Below are 19,255 nucleotides of genomic sequence, written 5' to 3' on the forward strand. Positions count from 1 at the left end.
CCTTTAATTCTGATAGTAAGCCTAAGAACTCGATAATATTATCCTCATTTTATAGTTGTAAAAATTGCTAGAGAAGTTAACTTTCCCAAGGTCACCCTGTAAGGAAGTAGTGGAGCTAAGAATTCAAAACAAATCGTTTCTCCTTAGAACCATACACACTCTTCAGTGTGCTATATAAGGCTGCCCCTTTCTCACCGTCATTTGAAAATCATGTGAGCCTAGTTTCTGGAGGTATGCCTAATTTTAGAATACTAATGACCTTTTAAAAAAACCTTTCAATTGCTTTCAGGCGTAATTGTAGGTAAAATAGTTTTGTGGTGGACAATTACGGTTAATTTTGTCTGATTTTATTTTTTTTTCAAGTAGTCAACTTACCAAGCTTTAGAACATTTACACTTTTAATTTACTCATGAACTATTTATTGCTTTCTGCTACAGATTGGGCCCTATTTTTAAATTTTTCACATTTTGAAAGTAATACATGTTTATTATAGAAAATTTGAAAAAGATCCTAAATTATAAATAAAAAATGAAAATTACCAGTAATTCCATCAGCTCTGTTTCTAACAGCAAAATGAACAAATGACTGCTCCCTGCCCCCAGCATGTGTTTGTGTACCTGCACACTCACCATTTCTCTCCTCAGCCACAGAGAGGAGGTGGGAGCGGTTCAGTAGTTTACGAAATCCTGATACTGGATCAAATTTAGTGAAAAAGAAAGAAAGTAAATGAAGAGTTGGACACACATGTCCATTTGCTAATTGGGAGATCTGACTCATCTTCCTTATGAATGACTCATTAATGGCTCACTACTGCAAAATGGAAAAATCGGAAGTAAATGTACATCTACTAGAATTACAGACACTCAAATGGGAATTTCTTTTCATTATTAATGATTAACTTAATGAAGAAATTAAGAATATGATCTTGACATCTAAGAGGATAAGAATTCATTATCCGTATTTGAAAGCTATCTAGCAGACACGAAAGGCGTGAGTTTTATAACTCTTTTGAAGTGCTTTTTCTCTAGAGGGGCCTGAGTGAACAGCTGATTGCTTCCATTGACGGGGGTGTGGGAGGTGAGCACAGTGTCTACACCTGACTATACTTGCTTTCTCCCCATACGGTATGGAGAACTTCCTCTACATTTTTAGTACTGTTATTGTCTTAATACTTTTTTTTCCTTGATTAGAATATCAGAAAGAAATTTTAGAACTTCCTCATTGTTTTGTTACTACGTTTTCATTTTAATATGAGTTTCTTCTTACTAATAAGCCTACACTCGTTGAGCATAAGCTGTGTTCCAAGTGCTTTCCATGCTTTATTTGTTTACTCCTCACAACATCTCTTTGATATAGGTTCATAATGATGACTATTTTATGGATGAGACGTGGAGGCTTAGGAAAGAAAAATGAAATTAACCAGAATGTTATAGCTGATAGATGACAGTGCCGAAAACTCTTGCCCAGGTGTACCTGAGTTGCAAAGTCAGTTCTTACCATTCTCTGTTACAGCTTATATGTTTCAAAATTTCTTTTTGGAAAAAAAAATTTTGCATTCTTATGTTTTTCCCAATGGACTTGTGTAGTTTTACTTTAATCCTGTGTTATTACTGTCAACTTTATATTTTGCCTAAGTGTTAACTGACTCTATGTAATTGTTTTAGTTATTAATTTATATTTATTTGGCAGAAAGATGAGTATTTTTAGACTTAAAACATTCCTATACTGTTTGTCTTCCTTAAATTTTTAGCCTTTTTTTTTTTTTTTTTTTTGTGAGGCGATCAGCCCTATGCTAATGTCTGCCAATCCTCCTCTTTTTTTTGTTAAGGAAGACTGGCCCTAGGCTAACATCTGTGCCCTTCTTCGTCCACTTTATGTGGGACGCCGCCACAGCATGGCTTGCCAAGCAGTGCGTCGGTGTGCGCCTGGGATCCGAACCAGCGAAGCCCGGGCTGCCTCAGCGGAGCGCAAGCACTTAACCGCTTGCGCCACCGGGCCGGCCCCCTAAATTTTTAACCTTGTTTATTGAGATTATGAAATCTTTTAAAGACATGATTCTCAACCCTGGCTGAACATTGGAATACTAGGAATCTAAACTAACAAATAAGCAAAAACTATTAAGTCAGACTCTCTGAGCTGGGGCCCAACCACAGAGGCTTCCAGATGAGACTTATGTGCAGCCAATGTGGAGAACCACCGACTTAAAATAAATAGCCTTTGGTGGTAACATGCCACTTAGTATAGTTTGGAGCAATGATTATCAATTAGTGTTCATCAGAATCACATGGAGAGAGAGTGTGTTAAAACTCAGATTGCTGGGCCACATGCCCGAAGTCTGAGTCCGTAGGTCTGGGGCCGGGCCTGAGAATTTGCATTTCTGTCAAGTTTTCAGGTGATGCTGATGCTGGTCTTTTGCGCTGCTCTCTGAGAACCACTGCAGGTCTAGCTATCAGTCTTTGAGAACTACTAATTTAGAGTCTCCCTCTCTGAGCTGTCCTTTTATTTAAGTGATCAGCATACCCACCTACCCTTCCAGCTACACATGCACATAGCCTTTGCAAGCTATCATTCAGGATGACTAGGAGCCCCCAAATGGCCATTACCAACATTCAAGTGCACTCATACCTCCAGATGAGAGATTTGTTGTTGCCTACATGGAAAGACCTCAAGTGGATTTCACTCTTCCCTTCATCTATTCTGTGAATTATAAAGATCACTTCCATTTAGAGATCTCTTATACCATAGCTGCAGGCCTTTTTTTTTTTTAACACCTTCAGAGATTTTTAAAAATCTCAGAAGGTGAACATTTTCCACCCTAATTTCTCTTCTAATTTGTTTCTAGCAAAAGCGTGTCTTTCTCAACAATGTTAAGTCATTACAGGTAAATTAGTGTTAGCCGATATTTAGCAAAAGATCACTCGTTAACTTAGAAAATTGGAATTTTAAAAAAAGTTTTAATTGTGGTAAAATACACACAACATAAAATTGACCATCTTAACCATTTTTAAGTTACAGTTCAGTAGTATCGAGTACATTCATAATATTGTGCTACCATCAGCACCATCCATTTCCACAACTCTTTTCATCTTGCATGACTGAAACTCTGTACCCATTAAATAATAACTTTCCATTCTTTCTTCCCCCCTGCCCCTGGCAACCACCATTCTACTTTCTGTGTCTATGAATTTGACTACTCTAGTTACCTCATATAAGTGGAATCATACAGTTTCCCATATCTTACATTAGTATGGCACTTTTAGTACAATTAATGAACCAACATTTATACATTATTTTTTTACTAACCATTGTATTTTATTCAAATTTCAACGGTTTTACCTTTTTTATATTCTAGGCTCCTATCCAAGGTATCATATTATATTTAGTCATCATGTCACCTGGGCTTCTCTGCACTGTGACAGTTTCTCAGACCTTCATAGAAATGAAGAATACTCAGATATTTTGTAGAAAGTCCCTAAACTGGGATTTATCTGATGTTTTTCTCATGATTAGACTGGGGTTATGGGTTTTTGGGAGGAAGACCACAAAGATAAAGTGCCATTTTCATAACATCATATCAAGAGTACATACTATCGGGGACTGGCCCAGTGGCATAGTGGTTAAGTTCACCTGTTCCACTTTGGTGGCCCAGGGTTCGAAGGTTCAGATTCCGGGCGTGGACTTACGCACGGCTTATCAAACCATGCTGTGGCAGGCGTCGCACATATAAAGTAGAGGAAGATGGGCACACATGTTAGCCCAGGGTCAATCATCCTCAGAAAAAAGAGGAGGATTGGCAACACATGTTAGCTCAGGGCTAATCTTCCTCACCAAAAAAAAAAAACACAAAAGTACATACTATCAACATGACTTCTCACACCTGATGTTGACTTGATCCCCTGACTGTCAGGTTTCTCCACGGTGAGAGTCCTCTTCCATTCCCCCCTCTTCTGTGCTGTCCTCTTCAGAAATGAGTCGCAGTGCAGCCCTCACTTAGGTGTGGCAGTTGTGCTCCACCTCTTTGAGGACAAGTAGCTACATAAATTATTTGGAATTCTGCTGCATGGGAGATTTGTCTCTTCTCCATTTATTTCTTTATTCAATCATTTGTTTATATCAGTATGGACTGATATGGATATTTACTTTATACTTTGTGTTATAATCCAATATACTTTATTTTGTTGCATAAATTGTTCAGCCTTGGCTCTTTTAGGAAGTTCTTTTATTTGGCTCTTATGTCCCTTTGACATACTGCCGCCTCGATGGGTTGTTTTTTTTTTTCAAGCATTTCCTTACTTTCTGGCACTACAAGATGCTCCAGAGTTATCTTTTTTATTTCCTGTCCCAGTTCTAGAATCAGCCTTTTCTCCAAGTTCCTTTTATTGGAGAGTTGTATTGGAAACCAAGATCTGGTGCTCCGTGTCCTCATTGCTGCTTGGGTGTTATTGTTTCTATGCCCTCTCAGCTGAAAGCAAGGAAATATCTATGTGTATACAATTCCATATAGATACACATATCTATGAATATTTCTATATGTAACCATCTGTATCTACATTAAGCCAAGCATGAGTTTATGCTGATATCTCTAAATAGTAAGGATAATGTGCATGCAGTGAGCACAGAGGGGAGAAGAGACAGGGCAGGGTGAGAAAGATAGAAGAGAGGAAGAGGATGGTTAGTACAAAATACTAGATTTAAAGATTTAACCTTAGTTTCCGTTTGTCTCTGTTTTCCTAAAAAGCAACTTTGAAAGTTTGTTTAGGAAGATTTTAAAAATATACATAATTTAATCAAAAGATAATAAAAGAAAGAAGGCCAATATTTTTGATGAGTTGGTTTTAAAGATTATGTATCATAAAACTACCCAAAGGATTTTTACTCTTTTTTAACTTTTTTTTCTTTCTTATATGGGACTATATATTGAAATCCAGAGAGAGAAATAGGCTGTGAGAGGAGAAGAAGGAGAAAGGAAGACAGAGAGATAGATAAAGAGGTTAAATCAATTCATGGAATAACATTGCCACCTCATGGCCTTTCATGATTTCTACTAAAGTATTTTGTATTTTCATCTTTATGAATGAAGAGAAGACGTCTTAGTCATGGTCTCTGGAAATGGACCAGGTCTGAGTAAGAGCTCTGTCCCTTATTGCCTGGGTGACCTTGGGCAAGTTACTTTACTTCTCTGAATCTTAATGTTTTGATTTAAAAAATGGAAATAGCAATACCTATCTTGCTGAGTTGTTTTGAGGACTGAATGAGATGAAGTTTATAAAGAACTAAGCACAGTGATTGGCATAGAATAGAGAATTACCAAATATAATTCCCACCTTCATTTGTGGGCCAAATGCCATTGAAAGGTCCAGGGGTTTTCACCATTTGCCTAGTATGTCTATACTAGGAAGCTGAATTAATTCTAAGACTTCTCAAAGTTTAGATAAGACTTAGGTCTAGCCAGCATATGTGCTTCAAACTTGTTTACTGCCCTATTAAAAAAAAAAATTGGGCATTTGATTCAATGTTTAGTTTTACCTCATTTTAAGTAAGTTTTGTGTATGAGAAACTGAATTTATAGACAGTTCAACATTAGGATTGTTTTAAATAATGAGTTCCCATTACACATTTGAAATTATTTGACTTGCTTTACACACTTGGAGTTACAAATTTGGTCACATCATTTGAAAATTTTTTTTTCTGCAAATAAAACTTTGTATTTGACAACATTAAACATCTGAATTTTAAACAGAGTCTTGGACTGATGGCTCCCGTCCTTCGGTTTGTTCAACTTTAGCACCTGTCTTACCCGCAGTAGCTTTCCCGGAACTGTTACCTTCACCATGAAGCTCCATAAGTTTTCCCAGTTCAAACTGGGCTTTTTCACCTTTTTTACTTTTCTAATGATGACATTGTGGAGAGGACAAATAAATTGGCAAGCCTTTTCTGTACCTTTCCCAGTGCCCTCTGCAATCAATTTATTGACCACTTCTTTCAAGTCATTTGTCTACACCTCTCAGGTCGTGATTTCCGTCTTCTAGATTTGGTGGACCTGTCGGTGCTGGGCATAAGAGGTCATCATCTGAATCTGATTGTTGATTTTTTTAGTGAAACCAACCCAGAACAGATGAAGCAAATAACCCAAATAACCATCTGTAGTCTTGACATCAGCATGAGCTTCGGTCATGAGCTGCCGTTTTTTCACCATGGGAGCACATTTTGTCACTGGTGAGATCCATGCCACGGAAACTAGATGGTTTTTGCGTTGAACATCCTCAGGAATTAGGTTGAATTTTTAAATGTAACTTCGTCATTCTACACATCAGCAAGGCTCACTTCAGAAACCCTTGAGGCCATCAGGTCAATTTTGGTTCCTTGAGTTCTTGTGACTAGTGTTTTTCCAATATTTCCTATATTGAACATAGCTGGTGCTTTCACATCATACCAATCTTTCTTAGAAAAGGGATCAACCTTTTGTCTTGGCTCCCTTTTTGTCACCTTTCATAAGGTGTTGGCTTTTGCCAACTGCTGTGGTGCTGCTCAGAGAGCCAAAAGGGCACATCATTTAAATTTATTCTTTGGGTTGAGTCTCTTAAACCCTTCTTTATCTATTTATCACCATTTGGAGAATTATCCCTAACCTCTAGCCTACCACATGAATTGAATTTTCCGTAAAATTTGGGGCTATGCTCAGTCCATGGGGTGGGAACTGGCATCACATCGGCCCACTAATGTCATGGAATTCACTGCCAGTGAGGTGGGCTTTCTGGTTCCTGTCCAGGTTGCAAAGATGTTCCACCTGGCTACCAGAATACATTGGTTTCCTATGGCTGTCATAACAAATTACCACAAATTTGTGATGTCTCAGTTCTGTAGTTCAGAAGTCCAGGTTGTCTTGGCTGCTTTTTTGCTTGTGTCCCAATAAGCCAAAATCAAGGTGTTGGCCAGCCTGGGCTCTTATCTGGAGCCTCTGGGGGGAAATGTGCTTCCAGGCTCACTCAGGTTGTTGGCAGAATTCGTTTCCATGTAGTTTTAGGACTGAGGTTCCCAATTCCTTGCTGTGGTTAATTCTCAGCTTCTAGAGGCCACCTGCATTCCCTGGTTTGTGATTCTCTACTGCAAAGGCAGCAAGAGTAGGTTGAGTCCTTCTCAGCTGTCAAGTGTCTCTGACCTTGCCTTCTGCCTTATCTCTCTTGCTTGCCTTCTTCCACATCTCTCTGACTATTCTGCTTTCCTCCTCTCCTTTTAATGGCTCAGATGATTAGATTGAGCCCACCCAGATAATCCAAAATAATCTCCCTATTTTAAGATCGAAAACCTTAATCACATCTGGAAGTCCGTTTTGCCATGTAATGTAACAAAAAGATAATAGATGATAGACAATAAGGTAAAGAAGGCCAAATGTGTGAAAGTTCCAGAGATTAGGGCATGGAAATTTTTGTTTTTGTTTTGTTTTTTTTTTTTGGTGGAGTGAAGAAGGGATGCATGCCTCTGCCTACCCCACCAGATTACAGCTCTTTTTGGTTCATACGTCCAGACTCTGCTGTTGCTCCATAAAGTACCACAGTTGGCCCAGAGGCACATCCTGCAGCCTTACATTCTGCTGTACTGAGCCTTCTTTCTTCACAAGCTCTCAAATGTTGGCACAGGTTACTAGCCTAGGTGCTTTCTTTCCTCGGTGTACAAATTTTTATTTCAGAGATCTTGTTTCACATCCCTGCCACTAACCTTTTGTTGGGGACCCTCCTGGTCTGCTATGAAAACATGTCCCTGAACACGTTTCCCTGACTGCACTCAGGAAACCGAAAAAGGGGTCTTGGTCTGCTGCATCCCAGAAGCCTCTCGCCTTTTTATGCAGATTTATTCCCCTGTGTGTGACAGGGATGGAAACTCCCTTAGCAAGTTGATAAATGAGTTAAATGAACCAGTATTTGGGGAGCAGAATGATGACGTGGTTATGAGCCTAAACTCAAAAGTCAGAGTGCCTGGGTTCAAAGCCCATCTCTGCTGCTAAGGAGCTGGGCGACCTTTACACGTTACTTACCTTCTCTTTGGCTCAGTTTCCTCATCTGTAAACTTCATTGGGTTGCTGTGAGAATTAAATTAGTTAGTGCATCTAAATGGCTTAAAACAGTGGTAGACACACAATTATCACATAATAAATGTTTATAATTATTGTCTGTATAAGTACAAGGAACAGAATAACGTGGTAGTTAAAGATACTGCTTTGGAATTAGGCTGCCTGGGCTTAAATCCCCCCTCCACCAATTATTTGCTTTGTGTCTTTGGATAAATTACTTAATCTTTCTGTGCCTCAGTTTCCTCATCTATAAAATGAGAATAATAATTTTTGGTTGCAGTATTATGTGACATAACGAGAACACTTTCTTTCTAACTACTCAGGGAATTATAGGTTCAGTGCATGTCTTAAAGTAAAAATACAATACTAGCTGAGGGTTTCTTTTATTTGGAGAGGATTTGTTTTTTTATATCAGGGGTTAAGACATATTAGGGATTTGGGATGTTGTTAGCCCCTTCAGTAATCTACCTATTTAATAGAAGTCTCAGAATCAGCTACCCCACTATGCAGCACGCCCAAGGCTTAGATTTAAGGATTCAGGAACCCTTACGTGTGTTTGCCTCTAGGGCATCTCTGACTTTTAAGTTTGGTTCTTGATATCAGCTCCCACTCATTATTTGGTTAAGTGTTGTTGTTTTTGTCTCTTGTCTTCCTTGCTCCGTGGAGGTATCCATTACTTTCTTAGGAAGCTAGTATCGCATTAAAAGTTGTGTGCATTGAAATTTGTCTAAGATTCTAGTTGTTAAATAAAGTAATTCATACACTATTCTGCTTGAAGCAGAAGTTGAGGCTAGTATAATTCATAAGCTCCTCCTCAATAGGTATTTTTTAAAAAATCAATTTTATCCATTTTAATTTATAAAATCTTATTTGGTGAACTGTATATAAGTTTCTATTTCTAGATCAGTGTTTCGCAAACATTTCTCTCTGTCCCACCTCCTTTATGATCTCCATCATTCTTCCCTGGGGAGATGGTGGAGGTGGGAAACAGAGCAGGGCAGAGAGCTTGTGACTGATATGCTCATTAATTGAGGATCCTTTTCTCACTTGCAAATCACAGATCTAAATTATTGATCCATAGTTAGTGTTATGAGTAATCATACTTTACACGGCAGATTGGTTCACATGTGATATGTTTTTTTGCTCTGCTCAATTCCAGTAAAGAGGAAAAGATTTTTCTCTGTTAAATCATTGTGTAGGTTTATAAATGTTCAAAAATAGTGCATCACCATAGTTCTAGTTGGTCCAATTTATGTTGAGGCATGCAGTTTTTGGAAAACAGTCATTTTCTCAAGGTACTTTTTATTTTATCCTTGGTGACTACAGCCTTCAGAGACAAGGAGTTAGACAGATACTGATGTGAGAAGTTGCAGAATGAATGAATAAATTCTAACTATTAAGTCAGGTGGCCATTTTTGAAGAACAATTTCAGAATCTCTATAGTATGAGCCAGAGACAGAAATATCTCTAACCCCAGTATCCACCTTACAGAAAGCCTTTTCATCTGATGGTGTACTGGTGATTTGCATTACAATAACCTGAATTGTTCATTGTAAAGCATAGTCTGCTGAGATGTTTTTTAGGTATAGATAATTGTGTTTTTACCATCAGAAGTCTAAAACAGTATCCCCTGGGAATTGTAATTTATTAGTAATGTCTCATTTTTTGTTGCTAATGAGTTACTACTGGTAAGATAGCATTATAGTAAATCTTGTTAGAATTCCCACTTAAACTGGTAATAAAAGACATTATTAGTTGTCAGAATTTAGAGTTCTTTGAACTAGTATCAGAGACTCATTCATTTTAAAAGCAGCAGAATTACTTGTTTTTAAAATGTAATGCCCCTCTGCCGAATTTCGAGATAAAATACTCTCATATATAAAGTGGTAGAATAAGCAAATATTTAATTTGATTTGCAAATCATGAACATATGCTTTAAATCCTTTTTTTTTGGAGTAAAGGAAAGTATAAATAAATGAATAAGAAAAAGAAACTAATAATTGTTGCTACAAGGAATAAAAAGTTTTTACTTTATTTCCTTAGCAGTTTATTACCAAAAGCCTCTGACACTTTTACTCTTGAAATTACTAACACGTTTACCCTTTGGTGATGTCACTCCATGTTAAGAGCCATTATGATTTCTAAGATTGGGTACCTCATAAAAATGTCAACTGTTTATTTATACTCAACAGCTATTTCAAGTATTCCAACTGAAAATAAATTTAATAGGAGAGACTCATCCCACAAACTTGCAGTTTGTTTAGTGTGAAATGGGTATTTCTAAGTGTTGAGTAGGGAAATGGAGTAAGGCAAATAAATGGCTGTTATCCCATACGTTCAAAATAGGGTTTTTTCAAATTGTTCAAAATAGGGTTTTTTTCCTGGAAAATATTTTGATGAAATAGCATGAACTGAAGGTGGATAAGTGAGTAGATGTGAACAAGATGATTTCAAACTAGGTAGTTTGAATTTTCTAGTAACAATGTAACTGTGTTTTTGTTAGTTTGTTTTGCTTGGCTTTTTGTTTTTAAGTATAGTTTATTGAAGAGCTTAGCATTTAGGTTGTACAATAAATAAGCTTTGGAAATATCTTATTTCTATCTATATATTGCATTATTTACTGAATTTAAACCCTATATAAAGTTATAAATCTGTAGCTGTAACTTCAAAATAGATATAAAAATGCAGAAATATTGAGCATCATTAACAATTATACATGTTGTGTCTCTAGTCTCAGTAACAGTACTTATTCAGCATAATGTAATGACAGAATTTTACTCTTTTTTTTGCTGAGGAAGATTCATCCTGAGCTAACATCTGCCACCAATCTTCCATCCTTTTTCGCTTGAGGAAGATTAACCCTGAGCTAACATCTGTGCCAGTCTTTCTCTATTTTTTATGTGGGTCGCTGCCACAGCATGGCTGATGAGTGGTGTAGGTCCATGCCCAGTATCTGAACCCTCGAACCTGGGCTGCCGGAGTGGAGCGTGCCAAACTTAACCACTATGGCACGGGGCCAGCCCCGACAGAATTTTATTCTTAATAGCATCTTAATGAGCTGTAGACATTGAAATATTCCTTTGGGTCAGATCAATGCTCCATGTAACATTTAAAATTATTTTAAAAATTTTTTTACCTCAAAAAATTATATTCATTCATTTCATTCCTTTTTTTTTTTTAGGACACAGAGTTTGCTTTAAATATTTCTTTGGGGGAAGAGACACCATACTTGTACTCAATTAAGAGAAACATTTTTACAGTCTAGATGTCTTTTTTTTTTTTCACCTATCATGCCATGAATTCATAGGGAATGGGTTCCAGCAGCTCAGGCTCCTTTCCATTGGTTCTCACAAAGTGTACTTCTCTGGGTGGAGCAGGCTGGCACTTCAGTTGAACCCAAGTACCTTTCTCTTTGGCTTCCTTCTTTTTCTGATCATTTTCCTTTATACGTTTCAGGAAGCTACCTCGGCTCTGGGAGTGCTTAATATGTTCAATGCATACATTAATTCTCTTGGCAGGAATCTTGCCCTTAACTTGTTTGTTTACAACAATGCCAACAGCATGCTGGGTGACACTGTAGACTCTTCCAATTTTGCCACGGTAACATTTGTGGGGCATCCCTTATTGAACAGTGCCCATTCCCTTAATGTCTACAATATCACCTTTCTTGTAGATTCCCATGTATGTAGCCGAAGGAACAACTCCATGTTTTCTGACAGGCCTAGAGAACGCATAGCAGGTGCCTCTCCTTCCCTTTGTGTTGGTCATTTTGGTGAAGTACTGGAAGGTGGTAGTTCTGGCCAAAAGGTCATTCATTCATTTTTAAAAAACAGAAAAATATGACAGAGGTGTCTATCCCTGGACTTCCTCCCCTTCCTGCTCCGGTTTCTCCTCAGTCTCAGAACTGGACCCTGGCTGGGGGGCCCAACAGCCCTCTCAAATGAGGTCATTGAGGGGTATGTCCTCAGTGGATGTGTTATAGAATGTCTCCATGTCCCAAGAGGTCTCCTTGTCCTCTGTCCCTATGTTGGTAGGCACTCCCTTGTCACCAAAATGTCCACCACGTCTGATTCTGTGGATATAGTTTTCTCTGTTGGTGGGAAAGTCACGGTTGATGACTAAAGCAGCCTGGTGCACATTGGTGCCTCTGGCCCATGTCGAGAAAGATGACAACTTCAGTAGGTGGTTGGGGAGACAGAACTTAGGCATATATGTAGGCAGAGATCAAAAGGAAACATCCCCTTACCCCCACAGACCTCGGGCATGCCGGATTTACCCCAAGTTGCTATGTTTCTGCTTGTTGGGGGTCACTAGTTAGCCCCTTGGAGAGGGGATCACCTTGGAAGAGCATACTTTTTAATATCTGGGAATGGTCAAATGGGTATTTTGTGTAAAAGGACAGTAATGTCCTTGCATGGACATAATTGGAAGGTCACTTACATAATATTCTATTATGACCTTCTTATCCACAACCTTATGTAATTCTTTTATAAGCTCTTGTCAGTTTCATGTTTCTTCTATATGTATTGCTAACCTACTGAGTCACTTAGCCACAGGACTTAAGCAAGAATCAGGGTCTCTGACTGATGTTTCATCATTTGTTTTTTTATGTTATTTGTATTTACTTTATGTAATTCTAAAAGGCTCTGTAAATTCTTGCATGTATGTGTGTAATAAAGTAGATATAAATAAATTAAAATGTCACTGTATAAAAAATGCTAACAGCCAGGGAAAAAGATGGCAACTCAATCACGTATTACATCTATGACATTCATTTGATGAAAGTTTACCACTTATTTAGCAGAAGTGCAGCTTTTGCTGGTTGTTAAAACATGAGATCCGATTTGCCCCATTAGTCTTTGTGGAGGAGACACTGTGGTGTAGTAGGTCGCCGCGTCAGCAGATTCTTTAAAATAGTATAACTTGAATTCTCTCTTTAATATTATGCTTAAAACTCAGTTTCAAAAAAATAATATTTTGGGCCAGCCTCGGTGGCCTGGTGGTTAAGTTCAGCGTGCTCTACTTCGGTGGCTGGGATTCGGTTCCTGAGTGTGGACCTACACTGCTCTGTTAGCAGTCATGCTGTGCTGGTGGCCCATGTACTGAAAAATAGAGGAAGATTGGCATGAATGTTAGCTTGGAGCAGATCTTCCTCAGCAAATAAATAAATAAATAAATAAAAATAATATTTTGAGTAAAATTCTGAAGGATATATAATTCATTAATTCTTTAAAAACTTTTTAAATCAAGATATAATTCACATGCCATAAAATTCACCTTCATTTATTATTTAGATAGTATAAATATTATCCTTGGATCAAGCCTGGCTGTCAAAAAGTTATTTGTTTGGTCCATACAGTTTTGCCCCACCAGAGATTTGCCTTTTCTCACCTAACAGAATATTATTATGTTGCAAGGAGAGTGAAAAACAGCTTAAGGAAACTCCTCCATGAGGCATTTTTGTAACCCCAGCCTATGCCATTACCCATATTAATGCCTTTTTAAATCTCTTCTGTACTGTTACCTTCCTCAGTAGCCTTTGAATCCTTCAGGGGAAGGCATTTTGTCATATTATTCCTGGACTCTTAAGGACCTAGGAGAGTGCCTGGTTTGTGGCATGTGCCCAACAATTTTGTTGCATGAAAGAATGAATGAATGAAGATAATTTGTTTTGTTTTTTTTAAAGACTTTTAGAGGAAACTCCATAATCTCATTCATTCATTTTATGTGTAATAGTGCACACAATTTAGAAATTTGCTTTATTTTTGTTACTCTGTAGGCCCATTTCTTCACCTGTTGTCAGTTGTGATAGGCAGTGTCTCATTGTTCCTTGTGTTTGGGATCAAGACCGTACAGTAGAATGATGAACAATACAAGCTTTGGAGTCAAACAGCTGGATGTGAATTGTGGCTCTGCCACTTTTTAAATGTGGGTTATAGGGTACATTACTTAACCTCACTGTCATGTCTTCATTTGTAAAATGGATATGAAGTGGTATCTACTTCATAGAGTGGTTGTGAGGATTGAGTGAGACAATGTACATAAAGCACTTAGCTTGGCACAATAACGAGTGCTCGATAAAACAAGTTTTACTGTAGATATTTAGATAGTTGGTTTTCCCTTCATGCTAAATAAGTCTAGTTTCTTTAATTTGATCAAAGTTTAGTTGTCCAGTGATTCAATTATTCTCCTCAATTTCAGTTAGCTGAAGAAATGTTTATAGCCTAGTGAGAAATATGTTGGATAGATTAATAAGATCATCTAGTTAATAAAGTCATCTAGTTACTAGGTTAAATTTTGCCTGGTATTATTAATTATGGGAATTCCTTTTCTTGCTTTGAACTTTTATTATATTTACCCAGTTATTTGGCCTAGTGAAATAAATTCTCAAGAAAAATGCTACTTCCAAAATTTAAGATGATTGATATCTTAAAAATGTTACATTTATTGAAGAAGTGGTCAGAATTATTTTTATCTCAGACTAAATTCACTTTGTGATTATGTGCAGATTTTCAGCAAATCTAGTTTTATTTATAGACTTTTACATCCCAGTGATGCTAAATAAAGTGAATTTTGCAAAATTGTAGTTTCAATGCCCTGAGAGTCATTAAGTCCCAAGAATAAAAAGTACTGATTTAGAAGACTTGCATTCTCATTCTGATTGCCTCGGTTATTAGTTTGTGACCCTGGGCAAGTCATTTAACTTCACTCATTTTCATTTTACTCGTCTTTTCCTGTCTTTTCTACTTCACAGAGTCATTATGAAGATGAAATGAAAAAATATTTGGGAATGGTAAAAACTTTAGAAATTGAAGGTATTATTTTTTGTGTAAGGCAGTGTTATGTGCTATTAATTTTTTAGATGAGATTACAACCAACAGTTGTAATCACCAACAGTGAAAATGTGTCTATTCACCTGACTTTTTAGTCCAAATCAGTCTCAGAAATATTCAGGAGGGTTTTTTTTCAGGTTATAACAATATTAATTTATTATTTTTTCAACACTATCAGCTTATAATATAGCTTTTCTATTTCTGGCTTTGTATGATTTATTTTTTCTTTTTTTTATTGCGGTATAATTGACATATAACATTATGTTAGTTTCAGCTGTACAACATAATGATTTGATATTTCTATATATGGCAAAATGACCACCACAATAAATCTGGTTAACATCCCTCCCGTACATTTACAAAACTTTTTTTTCTTATGATGAGAACTTTTAAGATCTACTCTCTTAACAACTTTCAAATATGCAATACAGCATTATTAACAGTAGTCACCATGCTCTTCATTACATCTCCATGTCTTACTCATTTTATAACTAGAAGTTTGTACCTTTTGATCCATTTCACTCATCCCTCACCCCTTACCTCTGGCAACCACCAATCTGTTCTCTGTATCTATGAGCTCAGTTTTTTGTTTGTTTGTTTGTTTTAGATTCTACATGTAAGTGAGATCATACAGTATTTGTCTTTCTCTGACTTATTTCCCTTAGCATAATACCAGGAACTGTTTTTAATGATTTTTCTATAGTTCCCTTTGAAAGAAAATTTACAAAGTCACCATATAACACCTTGTTATTTGTGTCCCCTCCCCAGTATTTGCTGCCAGTTTGGGTTTTAGCATTACGGTTCTTTTCGTTGAAGGCCGTGCTTGAGTAAATGCCAAATGCAGAGTTGAGGAAACTTTTTGAAAACGCTGAACATGCTAGTGTTTATTGTTTTCGTTTGTGAGTCTAAGAGCCTTCTGTTTCCTCAGCCATGTTGATATTTATGTATGTTAACATAATTTCTCCTGAATGTCCATGCTTTCTCTTATTGTTTCCTCTCCTGGTAAGGACCTGGAGCTTTCGGGTCCTTGGGGAATGCGTTGTAGCCTGTGTGTGGAGCAGTCGCCCTTTCAGCTTTCTTAGTGCTTAGTGTTCCACTGAGATCAAGTAGAAGTAGAATGTTATGGACTAAATTGTGTCCCTCCAAAATTCATACGTTGAAGTCCTAACCCCCTCAGTACCTTAGAATGTAACTATATTTCGAGATAGAGCCTTTAAAGAGGTAATTAAGATTAAATGAGATCATATGGGTACATCGTAATCCACTGTGACTGGTGTACTTATAAGAAGAAGAGACACCAGGGATGCTCATGCACAGAAAAAAGATCATGTGAGGACACAGCAAGAAGGCGGCCATCTACAAGCCAAGGAGAGGCCTCCAGAGAAGTCAAACTTGGTGACACCTTGATCTTGGACTTCCAGACTCCAGAACTGTGAGAAAATACATTTCTGTTGTTTAAGCCACCCAGTCTGTGGTATTTTGTTGTGGCAGCCTTGGAGACATGGCGTCTCCCAGATCCTGGGTGCTTGGCATTCCCAGTATGTGTGTCGGCCACTGGGATTGTAAGAGACACCTTAAACAAAACCCATAACCCTCATGTAAGTTCAGTTTTAATTTGAATTTATATTTAATTTGAATATTAATTTGATTTTATAGCTTATAAGTTCATTTTTTTGAAGGTAGAAGTGATGGCGAAGCTACTTTTAGCATGGAAAAGATAGGAAAGTATTTGAGACAATCCATTTAAAAGCTTACTTTTACATCTTTCGTAGTTTGATATACTTCTCTACTTTAAATTTATGCAAATTAATGCAAATGGCTTACAGTCTTTTGAAGAGACATGAACAGCATAGATTCTTCTTGTGATTGTTTTTTGTTTGTTTGCTTTAAATCACTGCTTTCTCGGCGCCAGCCCAGTGGCGCAAGCGGTTAAGTGCGCCCGCTCCGCTGCGGCGGCCCAGGGTTCGCCAGTTCGGATCCCGGGCGAGCACCGACCCACCACTTGTCAAGCCATGCTGTGGCAGCGTCCCATATAAAGTGGAGGAAGATGGGCACTGATTTTAGCGCAGGGCCAGTCTTCCTCAGCAAAAAAAGAGGAGTATTGGCAGATGTTAGCTCAGGGCTGATCTTCCTCACAAATAAATAAATAAATAAATCACTGCTTTCTCATGTTAGTAACTCACACCAAGTGTTGTTTTGATGTTAGTGAAACAGTCTAATTTATGTATGAAATTTTTTGGGAAAAAAATCCTGCCTCATCCATCAATGTTTTTTAGTTGGCTTAATTTTGATTTTCAAATTTTGAGTCCCATTCATATTCCTTTTCACTGGAATGGCCACATTTAAATAACATAATGATACTATCTTTTCATGTATGGTGCTATGCAATTTTAAAATGCTTGCATATGCGTTATCTCATCCCATCCTCTCAAACACCTGTTGAAGTTAGCATTACTCTCTTAATTTTCTGGGAAAAAAAACTTCCAGAGAAGTTAAGGTACTTTTTCAGAGTGACACAAGTGAATTCCTGGATCCCATGTTTCCTGACTCACAATCCAGAGCTCTTTTTCTGTTTCTTAGACCCAGGTAGGCACGAGTTGAAGGACTGCGAAATGCATTTGACATGTGTGAGAGTATTTGTGCATGTGCACCTGTGTGTGTGTGTGTGTGTGTGTGTGTGTTTTCCCTTAAGTTGTTTCTAGTCCCTCCCTTTTCTCTGCTGGTTATTTTGTGGCAAGTATTTTATTGTAGTAGTGGTGCAGTGTGTATTTTCTTTCTTTCTCTTTTCTATCGTGTGTGCGTTCACGTGCGCATGCACACATGCATATATATGTGCAGCGATATCAAAATACAGCTTGAAGCAGTGAAAAGATTAGTTCTTATCATCTGTGAGTTTGGATAGCAGGATGAATGCAACTTCTGGCTGAAAAAAAAAGATTTTAAGATGTCTATAGCTGTTACTTCTTATTTCAATGGATATAACCAGAATCTGCTTATAAGAGTTAAAGGATGGAACTCAAAGTCTGTTTCTCTGGAAAAAACATCACCTGTAATCTGCAGCTTCCTCAGGTAGACAACAGTTTATGAAGGTTATGTGTTAGTGTTCAGATAACTGTTAAGCTAGCTCATTGTTCCCCAGACATAATACTGAATCCCTGTCTTTCACGTTTCCTAGCAACTGACTTGCACGTGGAAGATGCAGCAGGAACGCCATCAGGGACTTGCTCTGCATTTCTCAAACAGCATCTGAGAAATGGTACCCAGACTACATTGTTTCTCCTCACAGTTTCTGCTAAAAGCTTGCCTTTTACATTTATTAGCTTCTAAGAGGATAGTCATAGAAGATGAGCATGAAAAACTGAGTAGTGATGATAAAACATCAAAGTCAAATTATTGGAAATTTTCATCTGTAGTAATATGTTTTTAATAGTCATTGATATTTATGTATATCTTGAAATGATGGTTACTGGGATAAGGAGATGAAATCACTTGTTTTATATTTGAGAATTAAGATCTTTATTATTATAAGGTTATTCGCCTTAGTTGCTTAAGTACCTGTTCATTATTGTAACATAAGAAGCATCTTCAGTTTTTTTCCTTAAAGGAAAGGATGGCAATGTACCATAAATACATTACAAATACGTAACTGTTCGTACACACATCTATGAATTTTGCACCTTTAGACTGGCAAATTGAAAAATGCTTTGTGAGCTACATGATCAATTTCATTACGTTTAAGCAAAGAAAAATCGCAAGAACCCAGCCCCAATTTCTCTTTATAAGAAATTGATAGTAATTTGATGTTGTCAGTTTAGCACATTTAAAATAGAAATTATAATTTTGTACTTTTATATATTATATTTTTATTGTCATTTGATCTTATCATTTAATTTTGGTGGTCCAAAATGTAAAATATAGTGACACCCCTTAATAATATTAATACTAAGATGTATCTATTAGAAAATATTGACTTTTGGGTCACAAGAATGTGAAGTCATGTTTCTCCCTTTCTTAACTGTCACTCTGCCATTTGCTATAATTGACCCTAGGAAAAGGGATGAAAAGAAAAGAAAAGAGTGATGGAGGAAGGTGGCAACAGAGAACAAGATGAAAATGGAAGGAAAGACGAAGCGTGAATAAAAAAATGGCTGTGACCAGTGAAAGGTGGGGCTGTGTAATTTAGTGGAGCTACTATACCTTTCTTCCTACTACCTCTAGAAAAGTAATATTCTGTTATTATCCTGCCCAGTTTTGAGTTTGTTAACCAGGCTAGCACCCATCAGGGGAAACTGGCTGAAATATGGAATATCCAGAGTGAAGAAAGCATAAAGGTAGAAAACAGCATAATCATGTG

At 37.3% G+C, this 19,255-nt stretch overlaps 1 protein-coding gene, 1 non-coding gene and 2 pseudogenes across 2 annotated transcripts in view; 1 reads left to right on the plus strand and 3 right to left on the minus strand.

Annotated features, from left to right (window-relative positions):
• The window catches only part of SLC2A13 (solute carrier family 2 member 13), a 330,082-nt gene that overhangs the window by 104,078 nt on the left and 206,749 nt on the right, over positions 1 to 19,255 (plus strand). The window lies entirely within an intron of this gene.
• LOC131416189 (small ribosomal subunit protein eS1-like) lies at positions 6,281 to 6,613 on the minus strand (annotated as a pseudogene).
• On the minus strand, positions 11,194 to 11,926 carry LOC131416187 (large ribosomal subunit protein eL21-like; annotated as a pseudogene).
• LOC131416588 (small nucleolar RNA SNORA67) lies at positions 12,278 to 12,413 on the minus strand. Its single transcript, XR_009222608.1, has one exon. It is a non-coding gene; the product is annotated as a small nucleolar RNA SNORA67 (small nucleolar RNA).

The sequence above is a fragment of the Diceros bicornis genome, chromosome 17 (assembly GCF_020826845.1).
Source record: "Diceros bicornis minor isolate mBicDic1 chromosome 17, mDicBic1.mat.cur, whole genome shotgun sequence".
In the NCBI taxonomy this organism is placed as follows: Eukaryota; Metazoa; Chordata; class Mammalia; order Perissodactyla; family Rhinocerotidae; genus Diceros; species Diceros bicornis.